Source organism: Brienomyrus brachyistius, chromosome 20, assembly GCF_023856365.1.
Source record: "Brienomyrus brachyistius isolate T26 chromosome 20, BBRACH_0.4, whole genome shotgun sequence".
NCBI classification, from domain to species: domain Eukaryota; kingdom Metazoa; phylum Chordata; class Actinopteri; order Osteoglossiformes; family Mormyridae; genus Brienomyrus; species Brienomyrus brachyistius.
This window is the reverse complement of record NC_064552.1, coordinates 8,595,120-8,608,271: the sequence shown is the minus strand read 5'-3', so window position 1 is coordinate 8,608,271 and position 13,152 is coordinate 8,595,120. Positions and strand designations below refer to the sequence as shown.

The window sequence follows — 13,152 nt, the reverse complement described above, 5'->3', positions numbered from 1 at the left end:
ATTTATGGCTAGGAGACAGACATTTTGTCATCCATCACCGATCATATGCATCCCCCCCAATCTGTATGTCTGCTCCCTCGTTCCCTTCCCTCTGTTCCTCCCTTTGCTCGCTCCCTTGCTCTCTCTCTCCCTCCCTCTCTCATCCCCTCTCTCTGGCCTGAGGGAACGGCTGGCTTTCTGGAAGCTCTTCTTCCTTTGTGAGCACACATTGATTGCCTCTCTGCTCTCCAAAGCAAACCAGCATGGGGCGAGCGCAGGCTGCTTTTTGCTGGTGCGGCGCGCGCTCGCTCCTTGAAAAACGAAGGGCGGGGGGCTGCGGGAAGGGGGGGGGGTGGTATAAAAATTGTGGGGAAACAGAAAGGAAATCATCTAGAGACTCTTTCCACTTCCAGAAATTGTCCCATGGCAGCCAAACGCATCTGCTCTCTCCCTTCACTCGGCTCTGAGGAGAATCGATAGTGCCTTAATTGATTTCCCTCATGTCTTGTTGTCAAATGGAGCACCGCTGCCTCTCCTCCTGCGAGATGATCCTGTTCTGCACCCTTCCCTGCTGCCCCTTACTGCCTGCTTTCATCCAGCCCGCCTCGTTCGTTAAGCAGCCGCGGACTGTTTGCCACCATTCCCACCACAGCGCTGTAACTGGCACTGCGTCGCCCAGGTTTGCAGCCTGCCCCGCCCAGAAATATCCCTCGGCGCGCAACTAATAAATATGTTGACACTCTCTATTGGTTTACAGTTGTTTATTCGTTTAATGGAAGATGTTATTTCGCCAATTATTTATGTAACATTATTATTGTTTTATGTTTGGCTAGCCGCACTCCTTGCAGCCCGATCTTGTTCACGTACTTGACACAGCGCTATGCAACCAGACTATTCAACGATCGCTCTTTAATCAAACGGGGGGGGGTGCTTTTCCCTGTTAATTGTGACTAAATGTAGTTGGTGACCCCTAGAGGCCAGGCATAATAAATGCCTAAGTGCACTAGACTTGCAGAGGATGGCCCCAGCCAGGATCAATGCTGCTGTTCCGTGCCTTACATGAATTAAACTCTGATTTTAGATCAGTTAAGGAGTACTGGAACGGCTATACGTTTCCTCGTGGGGACCGGATGGTTTCTTTAACCTTCTTTTGCCAGCTGTGAGGACAAACTATCAATCATAAGGTTGCGGGTGTTGTCATGTGACCCATATAAATGAGATCCATCCATCCTTGATTGAGTTGTATACAAAGGCCTAAAGAAGATTGGATCCTGCAAACCTGGTAAGAAATCTGTACCGTATATCACTGTGTATTTTTCCTTGTTTCATATTCTGTATTGAAATGCACTGGCAGCTGTAAATCTGGTTTTCTCAGGCATCGATTCAGCTGTTTTTTAACTTTGTAAATGAGCTTACACTGGCTGACTCTCTACTTTTCCCTGTATTATTGTGTAAATCTTAATGCTCCATGAATGTTTGGATGCTGAAAACACTTCCTCAAATTTAAAATACTGTAAAAAAAATTACATTTTCAGTATTTGTTTCAGCATTACATATACATCCATGGAGAATTATATAAAGGTTAAACGATGCATGGAAGAGGTTTTATTACGCATTGGAAAATTCGTTTCTTTTTTTATTTGGCTGATTTCGACATCCAGCACAGAACCGATTGTTGGAATGGGAATGCTTGCCACTGAAAAGGTCTTTAAACCGTGCCTCAGTAAGCCAGCGATCTTTGACAAATAAACAGAGCCATATGGATTGGAGTAGCACAAGCCTTTCCTTAAATTTGTTAAAAACGGCTTTTACGGAATAATTTAAGCATGAGTATGTTGGGCGAAGTTTCGCTCCACTGGTGAGCCAGAGGAGCAGTGAGTGAATGTTATTTACAGTCCCTCCACTGCAAATAAATCTCTTACGAAGCCGGCAGCTTCGTCTCTGGTATAAACAAGCATCCCTCTCAATTACCTGTGCAAATGGATCATACGGGAATTGAAAATCTGACTCGCGAGGAAGACCCGCCACAGGTCAAGTGGCTGCGTAATGGCGGGAGAAGCAACATCTGACCGGAAGCAAGTTCCTGTAGCTCAGCACGAAACGCATTATGCTAATAATGCAGAAGACATGCGTTTGAACCCCGAACAATACCTGTTATTTATAAGAATCCTCAGTATTGTAACTAACTTTGTGTAGTAGTATCAGATAAATGTAAATATTTCCAGCTAGCTACATGTAATAGCAGCTTCCTAGTTTGTAGACCTCTATGTAGATAATGTGTTTTTGCGATGGCTTGGTGTGACAATGTGAACGCGGTCTTTCACGGAGTCCTCGGGAGCTGTGACGAGGCGGCGTCCCCTTCGGATAGGAGAGTCCGCTGTCAGCGCGATCCGGGGGTGAGGATTTTCTCACAGGCATGGGCAGGGGGCCAACCTTGAGCGAAGGGGCCGGCCTTTTGTCAGGGCTGCAGATCCATTTGCTGTCGGCGCAGCCCGGGAGAGCCTCTACAGAAGGATCAAGGGCACGCCTCACCTTCACGTCTCCAGACGAGGATGACTGGGGCAGCCCCCTTTGGGATGAAGATCTCAGGGTGGGGGCAACGGGGTCAGCCGTTGATGAACAGTCGTTTTCTGTGGGGTGTTCGGCGCACCACCAGGACGAAGCAGGCATACATCAAAATTTGTGCGTCCCGGGCACGCCTGGCTGATAATCATCCGGATTTTTGCCACGTAAATGACAAACCATAAAGCATAAAGGCCCTATGATTTTGTTGATCGTGGTTGTGCCGCGGTTAAGCTGAAAATGCAAGTGACGCACAATATCCGCATTGTGGCCCGAAAACAATGTAATTTCTGTTGGGGCGGCCATCTTTCTGCACCTGTTTGGGTGAAATTATACATGGACACAGCAGAGCTAACGCTGCCCCACCTATAATCCATCCATCTTCATGGCAGCCATCTGGCCCAGCTTTTTGTGTTGAAAGGCGGCGGGGGGGGGGGGGGGGGTGCAGGGCCCCCATGCGCACGTCAGGAGCTATGGTAACCAGTGGCGTGCGTCGGTGCGCGCTGTAGCGGTACAAGGCCAGCCTGCCCACGCCAGCGACCGACTGGAGCTTCGCAGGGGCGTGTTGTGAGAACATGACAAATGACCCCCCCCCCCCCCCCCCCCCCAGGAGATAATGTTAAAGCGCGCCCTGCAAACCAATCTGGGAATGAGAACGTAAAAACCGACCCTGCGCTTAATCTCAGAGTCACACCAGTGTTCATATGGAGAGCCGAACGCAAACCGCGCTGATGTGCCCATTTATTAAGGGCTGGTACAAACGTACCCATACATTATTGCTATGGTAATATACACAGAGACACATGGAGAGGTGTACAGGTGCTGTAATAGAACAGGAAACATTTCCTTTGGGGCAAATTTACAGAGGAGTCCTAGTCAGTCTTTAAATTTACTCAGCGCTTTGTGGAATGGCTAAAAAAAAGATGTGTAAACACAGACTCTGTTAAAGTATGCTGTAATTTCTTAAATTGTAACCCCCTCCCCCCACTAAGTGGCACGAAATAACACGGTCTCTCCACCTAAGAAGAGGCCATATAAAAATGAATGACTGCTGTGACCAATTATGTCATTTCCCAGATTTATTCCTGCCAACTCAGATAAGCGTTCAGAGCCAAGTGTCCTTCAGAAGAGCTGCTCTGAAAACGGACCCAGCGCATCACTGTCAGGAATCCTGGGGGGGGCTGAATGCGTCACACAGCGCCGCCAGCGTTGCTGCAACTGGGACTGATGCAGAGCCGTTGAGAAGCGTCGGTCGGTGTTTAAAGCAACACGTACACACACACGCGCACACACACACACACACATACAAGGATCATCTTCCTGTAGAGTGATAAGCTAACAGGCTTGGCTATTGGGCTGACGGTAAAAAACGTATGTATTTACTTATCCTCATGTTCCCTGGACATTACCCTGTGTACAAGGGTATGTTCCCAGTGTCTGTCCTTAATACACACGTCCCTGATCCAGTAGGTGTCTAAGTATTACCCTCTTTTTGTTATCTACCTGCATACTATACTGTTTGATTGTTGTAATCAGTTTATTATTAATAGCTAGGCTACAACTATACATGCTACATGTTGTTATATGATTATAACTGATTTACGGCTTAAGATAATGTGTATACCATCCATTTTCCGTAACTGCTGTGTGTCCTATTTGGGGTCACAGGGGGTCCAAAACTTAATCTGGAGACTACGGATGCAGGGCAGGGAACAGCCCAGGATGGGGGGGGGCAGCCCATCGCAGGGCAGACTCACAACACCATTCACTCACACATGCACATCTATGGCCAATTTGGTAACTCCAATTAGCCTCAGCATGTTTTTGGACTGTGGGGTGAAACCAGAGTACCCGGAGGAAACCCCAAGATGAAGAGCAAACTCCACACACAGGGTTGAAAACTGAACACTGGTCCAAGAGGTGTGAGGCACCAGTGCTAACTACTCTGCCACTGTGCAGCTCTCCTATGCATATACATCACACATAATTTGGCCCAGAGGGTTAGGATGCTGTGCCTGTGATTGGAAGGTCATGGGTTCAAATCCCCGGGCCTACAGGGTGATGTCACCATCGGGCCCTTAACCCCCAATAGCTCCTGGCACTGACTGACCCTCGTATATCTCTTTGCATGTAAACACCTACTAAATAAATGAAAATATATACCTGAAGAATACCTTGCTTGTTGGATAAAAAAAAAATGTTGGCCTTTTGAAATTACCAATAATTTTATTTTCTTGCTCGATCCCATGGAGTGACAGCAGGCATTGTGAAAGGGTGACTTCAAGATGCTTTTAAGCTTTAGTCACAATGATATGAGGTACTGATGCATATTGGTGAAATCCAATTATAAATCCTGCCATACTTAGCAGCAAGAAGCAGTGTAGTATATGGAGTTACATTTTGACTGACATGAAGAATAATCTGTTATGCTGTCTATAAATGGTGTAATAGAGTGGTTTAGCGGTGGGGGGGGGGGGGCGCGATCTATATGACATGGGCATGTAGGACTCGTAATGTGTTGTAACTCACTGAGGTGAAAGTGGGTTCTGGCATAGAGGTCAATCGTTTAATGGTTTTTAGTTTCAGTTCAGCTAGAACCAAAACTTCTTACAGTATCCTTGTCAAATTGGACACTAAGAATAATGCTTGAAGTAGTACCTATGTAAAAAAAACTGAGTTCCCTTTCAGCATCCAGGTGCCCCGACACCTGAACAAACCTTGTTCAGAGTATTGCTGAAGCCATTGGCTTCATTTCCAGCCAGGTCGAACGGTTCGTTTTTTAAAACCTGTTAATGCCGGGCCACACCATAGAGAATTTAGTAATTTTATATATACATGTCTGTAAGATTCTTAATGTCATAAAATGACACAACTTCTTCCCCGATGATTTTTTTTCTGATTATGTTGACCGATATCATTTTGTTGATTGATAACTGAGATGCAAACTGTGGTACATTAATTTCGCTAAATGAGATGTGGCTGTACGATGAAATGTAGCTTGTCAGGGTGCCAGGAGAGTGTATGTCTTTTGAGTATGTTCTGCCGTGGCGTCTGTAGGGTTAGTGGAACTAATTTGAGGGTCCTGTAAGGCTATAAGCCAAGGACGCTCATATTTTACACTTCTGCATTTATCGTGATTATCAACACACCATTTCTTTTAAGCAGTTTAAGCCTTGAAATAGCTGATATAGTAGATTTTCAAGGGAAGCAAAATTTTACACAGAGACAGTGAACCAACAGGGGGCAGTGTAACGAGTTGTAAAAAGTTGAAAGGAAAATAATCTGCGCATCTGCATTTGGCAAGTAAACGACTGCATATTGAATTAAACCGATGCATTCATTTATAAATATAAAGTAATTAGCAGATTGATTTCCATAGAGTATCTTCACTGAAGATCTTCAAGGAATTGATTTGAAGAAGATACACCCAGTTGCCAAGGATAATGGTTTGCTGTCTGTATCATGCATCACATCAACTGATACGGTCTTGGTGTTCAGCTCGGCAGCTGTAACTACTGGCCAATCGCTTCTGGCGTGTCACTCCGAATGTCTGCTACTGCCTGCTCGCTCTCTGCCCTATAGCTACTAGCTGCGAGATCCCCGGAGTCGAGTGTCATGTACTGAGCCACATCTGCTTCCACAGCTCCACAACTCGGGCCTCTTCACAGCGATGATTATTGGTCACCGAGGTGGCGGCTGTCATCGAATGGATAGCGGAGCTCCCATGGCATTTAAGCCAATTATACAAAATGGCACCTCGGGTCTGAAGTGTTTATCCAGTCCGATGGCAGAACTCACCTCCCGTTGTAAGCTGCCTTGCCTCCAGAGTGTGAGAAGCACCTTCGCTAACCTTCTCTGTGTACCAGGTCATGTAAGCTTTATCCAGAGGTCACTAACATCACCAGGCTGAATCTTCCGGAAGGAATGACTCCTGTCAGCCTGGGCAGATTCCGTCGTTTTTTTTTAAAATATACCGTTTATATCGCATTCATGTTTAATTCAGTCTACTGAGTTCTTCTTTTCTAAATCAATGTACTGACATCAACACTACATACACAAGTGCTAAAGTCTGCCGTTATTTCAATTATCCTCTTTTGATGAAAGAATGGTTTGCATTCAAGCATCTACTAAAGGAATTTAAGCAATTGCAACCATTCCTGGGGAAGGATCTTGTTGATTAATAGTTTTTTTCTTGTTAGCGGCTGTTTTCAGATTTTTTTTTAAAAGGGAGGAAATGACTGAATAGTTGAGTATTGTAGAGGGATTTTAGAGAAGAACATGAAAGGAGTGTTTCACAGCAATTTTATTTTACATGATGGTCTTTATTACAACATCTAAAGGATTCTCTGCATGATAATATCTCCGTAATAAGTACTAAAAGTAAGATTACATAAATACTGCCTTAGTCGATGACATCAATGTAATATGTACATTTAAAAAAAATAATATGCTAATGTTTTGATTAGATTTTAATTTGGGTGATGTTTTGTATAACAGTTTCAAGTCAAAACAACAAAGGCTGTTACTCCTCGGACAGTGTTATTTTGCATTTAGTATTGCACTACTTGCTTCCATTAGACTCAGCTCTTTACATAATCTGATAATAGTAAAAGTATTGTGAGCGTCAGTGTTTTATTGTCATGCGGAGCATTTGTTTCCGAAAGGCATAATACTGAAATATGTTTTCCTGAAATTTACTAAACACAATTGATTTGCGTGACAAAACAGAGATGATCTCACAGCACCCTCGAAATAATCAACCAGCAGTTTGGAACAAAGGCAAAAGCATTTGTTTACTGATGAAGTGTTTCTCGATTTACTTCTCACAGAGCTCCTCTCCCTGGATTTAGGCTCCTCAGCCTTTCGTAAAAGAATATCTGGCTCCTTAACCACAGCGCCACCTGTAGTCCTTCACTCTCAGGAGCCTTATCCTGTCACAGATTAATCTCAGCTGCTCACAGCCAGCCGACCATTTTGCAAACCGGGTGAGACATTCGGAAAAGTTAAAAAGCAGTCGCTAAACCGAGGCAAGGCTCTCAGTAGAATGTATATTAATGTATCAAAGAGTAGGCGCTAGGATTAACTTTCATCTGAATTAACACCAGGATGGATGACATTAATACTTCTCAAATAAAGCAGTCAAAAATAAATTAGCAATGGAAGCTTTTTATACAATTTGCATTGCTTTTGAAATAATGTACAGTGCGACAGCCAATTAAAGTGCTGCTGTTTCACACCTCCAGGGTTGCGGGTTCAAATCTGACTGGAGGTCTCTCTCAGGTGGCTTCTCTCCTGCCGAGCACATGTGGGCTTTGTCCCGTTGAGGTCACTTCCTACCACGTGCAATGCAGGTGATATATACTAAACCTGCTTGTGTTGCATGACTGCGAGGTAGCCTGTGTGTTTGTGTTGATGGTCTCGTGCTGGCCCCCCGAGTCCTGTCTGGGGGGGCACCCCCTGTTTTAAACCCTGTGCTTAATGGGATAGGATGCTGGTGTCCGTGACCCTAACTCCATAAGTGGATATGGAACTGAGGAATATGGGTGCATGGATGTTTCACGGCTAACGGATGTACAGCTTTTCATAATAAAGTTTAAACACACAAAAATTAAGGCTGCCTTTAAGTTCACCTCTGAACGGATAATGCAGGTTTTTACAATCATTTTTACAGACAGATGTAAGGAGTTGTAACATGATCATTCCATTGTGTGTGATAGTCCCAAGTAAATATTAGAAAACGGTAATAATACGCACCCCATCCAGGGGGTGCCCAGCCGTATGCCCTGTGCTGCATGGGACAGGTTCCCTGAAGACTGATGGATGGAGTTCCTATTGGAGTAAATGTTTTTAAATGTAACGCAATTGTAATGATTTGTAGCTGTAGATATGGAAGACACGAGTGAATAGTTCAACATTCTGCCGCTTCGAAATGAGTTTGTTTTTGCACGTTATCGAGCGTCGTTAATTTCTCCAGTGCTACTGATCCTTATGTTTGCTTGGACTATAATTGTACGTGCTACGATATTAAATTAAAAAATGTAAACATGTCAAATAATAAACTAAATATCTACATTCCAAGTGGTAGAAATATGACTAACACGATATAAAATTATATTTACATAAAATTATCAGAAAGATTGCAAATAAGACATACTTAGACAAAGTAAACAATATTTACATGCTACATATAATAAAATTATAATTTACGTAACTATGACATATACATAAGTAATAATTTTCAATACAGTTTAAAAGCTAAAATTTATATAATACACACGAGTATTCCCATATGGGATACGTATAACGATTTTAAAAAGCATAGTTTTAGCGACATAATCAAAGCTGTAGAACTTGCCTTGCAGCAGCGGCTGCCGTTGGCCGAGTCCGGCAGCACCGGGGGCTCGTGTCGCGGCGCTGCTGGCACGGTCATTGTTCCCTGACGTCAGCGCTGAGCCGAACCCGCTGCTGCCGCTGCTGCCGCCGCCGCCGCTGCTGCTCTCAGACATGTCTTTGTTATTCAGAGCTTTCCATCGGAGTCCGGCGAGCCCGAAACTGCGGAGAGCGGCACAGCCTTGCGCTGGATCTGGGGCAAACTTAAGGCGTCCTCATTCAGTGGAAGGTGCTCAGATTGTAAATAAGCAGCATCCCAATTCTTCTTTTATTATTGTAAAAATTATTATTAATATTATTAGCAGTACATTTATTATTATTATTATTATTATTATTATTATTATTGTTGTTGTTGTTGTTAGCTATGAAACACATTTAAATATATTGTCAGCCAATCAAAATCTTTTTACCGTAGAAAGCTATGCTGTAATTAAAGCTATACTAGCAATAACGGAGTTGTCGTTGTTATACAAAAAAACTACGCTGTTGATATTTTGATTATCACTGACATTCTGGAGCAGAAAAATACAGAATAACAAACAAATTCGTGGGTCAGTACAAATAAAAAACAACAATACAACAACAACAACAATAATAATAATAATAATAATCGGACACGAATGATTAATCGGCGGTACTGTAGTTGCACTCATTCGTTAACACGAATGATCCGGTGCTGCCCAAACGGCGCCAGCCCAGGACAGCAGCTTATTAACACGGAGCTCGGTTTCCCCCGGCCGTGGCCCCGCATTCCGGGGGGCCGCTCCCGGACAGTCCGGGCCGCGTTTTGGCGGCAGCCGCCGTGCATGGCCCTTCGGTAATAGAATAGCCGATGTAATCTGACACTCCAACTTGCTGTGCTCTCTGCTAGTTGATTCAGTTACTCACCCACTGACGTTGAGTCCATTCTCGGTGTTTGTTACGAGAAGGGGGGGAAAAGGAAGATATTTAAAAAAACAAGATCCGAAAACACACGGGATTTTTCCCCCTTTTGCTCTCCGCTCGGATAGGATACGTAAGTAAGTGCCGCGTTTGTTTCCGTATCTGGTTTCACACCTATTTCGCCTTGTGCCTGGGAAGGTTTTGTGTCTACTTGGATGAGGATCCTGTTCAACAATGGAGTGGCGGAGCACTTAAAGAAGCAGCCGGGAGCTCGCCGCGTCGGGGAGCCTTTATTATGGTCATTGCTGTTATTTTTAAGGGGAAAGCACCTCGATCCAGATCGGGATCCGGGCAGGTTGTTCCCGGCGTTGACCGCGTTTCGACGGTCCGAGGCGCTACTCCGTATTATGTAGGTTATGCCTGTAAGCGTAATAAATCAAAACGCGATCAATCAGCCGGAGCCGGGCGCCCTGGAGGTGGGTCCGGGTCACTTTTATTATTATAATTATTATTTTGTGGATTCTCGCCGCGTTTGTAAATCTGGGGCATTTTATTCCAGTTCGCAAACGATTTTGGCTGCTCGTTTTTCGCTTGACAAAATAAGGCGTCACTAAATAACTAGTTAAAACACGCTTGATCCGATGCTGGGCTCCGTGCACCGTTGCTGACTGCAAACCCGATGTTCTGCGGTGTTGTGCTTTTCGTGCATGCTGTCGTAACAGTGTTGCTGAATTTTAACAAATAAACCGGGTGAAATTTGGGCTAGATCATTCCTAGAATGTGTGCAAAGTTTTTTTTTTTTTTTTTGTACAGGCTGAAATGCAGCTCGATGTGGGATATTTTATACGTCTGTCTTCATTTTTTAAATACAAATTATTACTGCAAATTCCTGCTGTCTGGATATGCCGTCATTTGGGACCGAAGGGCCTCTCGTATAGGGCAAGCCGGAGGAGTACGTTCCCTTTCATTGCAGTACATCTGTCCAGGAAGCAAAAGAACAGCCAACTGGGAAAAAAATAAGCCAGACAGAGCACCCTGCTCTGCTTTCTAACTATTGTCAGAGAGAGGGAGGGAGTGAGTGAGTGAGGGGAAAAAAGAGCGAATACTCACAGAAGGACTGCTTGGCAGCAGTGAGGTCTACAGAAGGAGCACTACTGAAATAATAACATAACAACAACTAGTTTTAATAGAGAGAAACTGTAATAAACGGTGTCTGTTCCTTTTTAAAAGGCATGCTTAAGGTGCTCGGGTTGCACATGGACCTTGCATGCTTTCTTTTTGCATTCTTTCCTCTTAACGTTAGTGTTTGAAATATTAAGCACAGCCTTTCCATTATCATAACATCAAGGCTCACGTTTACTTGAAATTGCTGTATTGCAGCAGGACAGAGCTTTTTAAAAATAATCTCAGGGACAGTGGATGTGTGTGTGTGTGTGTGGGGGGGGGGGACTGTCATGGAGAGGTGTTTTTAGTGGATTGAAGCTATTTTGTCCCAGTATTGAAGAGCAAATGGATCAGTTTGTGTTCAGTGAATTCGGAGTAATCCTGGGGGGCTTCTCATTTCCAAGATGTAAATGAAGCTAATTCATTGTAACAGCAGCTGCATGACAATAAGTGTCCAGGTTCGAGTCGTCTTTTCCTTGTTACTCGAACGTAAACCGGTGGGCTTGGAGCTTATTTTTGGTTCGGGGGTCAAAATAATATTTTTTCTTTTTCCTTTTTCTCCCCCCCACCTTGATCTCAAATGGAAGTGAATATCCTGCGGCAGAATAATGTATATTAATCTATATCTAATCTTTTACATTTCTATTCCTGATCAAGCATGCTGGTAGCCTGCTTGACATTGGCGAAATGTCTCGTGGCAGGTGATGTCTTCTGGGGAAAAACAGAGAGAAATTTTTAAGCATGGATTGGTGTGTTTAGTAGGGAGAGCAAGAGGGTTATGATAAAAAACCAAGCATGACAACCTCGGAGTTTTTCTTTTGGAGGAAATTCCTGCGCATGAAAAACTGTGTTTTTAAGTCCTGAGCAGTAATTAAAAACAGATGCAGGTATCATTAATGGGAGACTCTGTTTACATGCTGTGATTGTAGTCGCTACACGTTCGCTAAACGCATTAGATGATGTGTTTGTTTGTTTGTTTGTTCGGGTGACGATAAGGTTACCGGACCTCGGTTTAGAACTGGTGAATGTCTCTGGGGGGGCCCCCAAGTTAAGTTTTCTCCCCCCACCCCGATAGTGGGGCCCCAGGTTGAGCTTCTGAATTACGGAGGGCAGAAGCTCTGTGCTGACCCTCGTCTATTCAAGTCGAGGATGTTGAAACACCACCAGTCAAACAAAAGGCACATTGAAATTGAGATCTGCAAACCAGCACGTGTGGCCCAGTGCTGAAGCAGACCATTTATTAACTGGCTTTTCCACAAGCTGAAGGGAACAGCCAACAAGCAAAGGAGTATTTATAAATGCCTAGACTGGTATTAAGCTCTTGTTTTACCCCGACAGGCGTGTGGACATCCCTCTCTCCTTTAGCTATACTAAACGCCATCTGCAGGTCCTGCAAGATCACGGTGCTCTAAATTAGGCATAACTTTTGAGGATTCAGACAATGCATCTGGAAAAATCCGAGCAGGAGGGGGGGGTGGCTAACTTTTTTTTTTTTTTCCCCTGATCGTTTATCACTGTGGTCTGTAGTTTTTAGCGTAGATCTACAAACGTAGCCACATAAGAGATATGAAATTGCACAGTAAGTTCCGGCCCAAACCATTTTACACACTTTGTACTACTACAACTAAAATGTACCAGTAAAAGTTTCTTGCTGAGTAGTACTAATCTCCAACTACATTTATAATTTTCTATTTCGGATAAAGATTAAGTCAGATGTTTAACGGTTCCACGTAATTTTGCTTGGTATTCAGTGAGGGGTGTCCCTGTGGTTCACGTCACACTGGGATTTTATCGAGTGCTGTGTTGACCTGAGAAGCTTTGGTAGTGTGCACATATTTGAATGTTAGCATGCAGAAGGTTAGATTTAGGTCATTCTCTCATAAACGTCTCCATAAACCTTTCATTTTCATTGTTGGGCTTGCATGAGCAAGAAGTTTCTAATTGCGTGACAGCATTTTTGAAAATGGTGCTTTTGTGTCTGTGTTTTAGAATGTGTGAGACCCCTCTTATCTCTGTATAAAATGGGCATTTAGTAGTAAAATTTCAGATTTTAGGTTGTATTCGTAGAGCTAATAAGTTGACTGGTTTGTTAATCCAGCTGGTAAGTCTGATATGGTTGTATTAAGGAAGTAGACTTGGGATATTCAGAAAGTTGAAGGTAGTAAGTTGGTAGTG

At 43.8% G+C, this 13,152-nt stretch overlaps 2 protein-coding genes across 9 annotated transcripts in view; both read left to right on the top strand.

The window, feature by feature from the left end:
- Nucleotides 1–13,152, top strand: part of rps24 (ribosomal protein S24) — a 92,465-nt gene that overhangs the window by 77,777 nt on the left and 1,536 nt on the right. The gene's annotated exons all lie outside the window — the stretch shown is intronic.
- Nucleotides 9,749–13,152, top strand: part of zmiz1a (zinc finger, MIZ-type containing 1a) — a 112,170-nt gene continuing 108,766 nt past the window's right edge. For 3 of the 8 annotated variants that reach the window (XM_048986984.1, XM_048986986.1, XM_048986982.1), the window contains exon 1: nucleotides 9,749–9,950. The gene's annotated coding sequence lies outside the window, so the exon portion shown is untranslated. The remainder of the gene's footprint in view (nucleotides 9,951–13,152) is intronic. The other 5 variants (XM_048986988.1, XM_048986987.1, XM_048986989.1 and 2 more) reach the window with 2 other exon arrangements.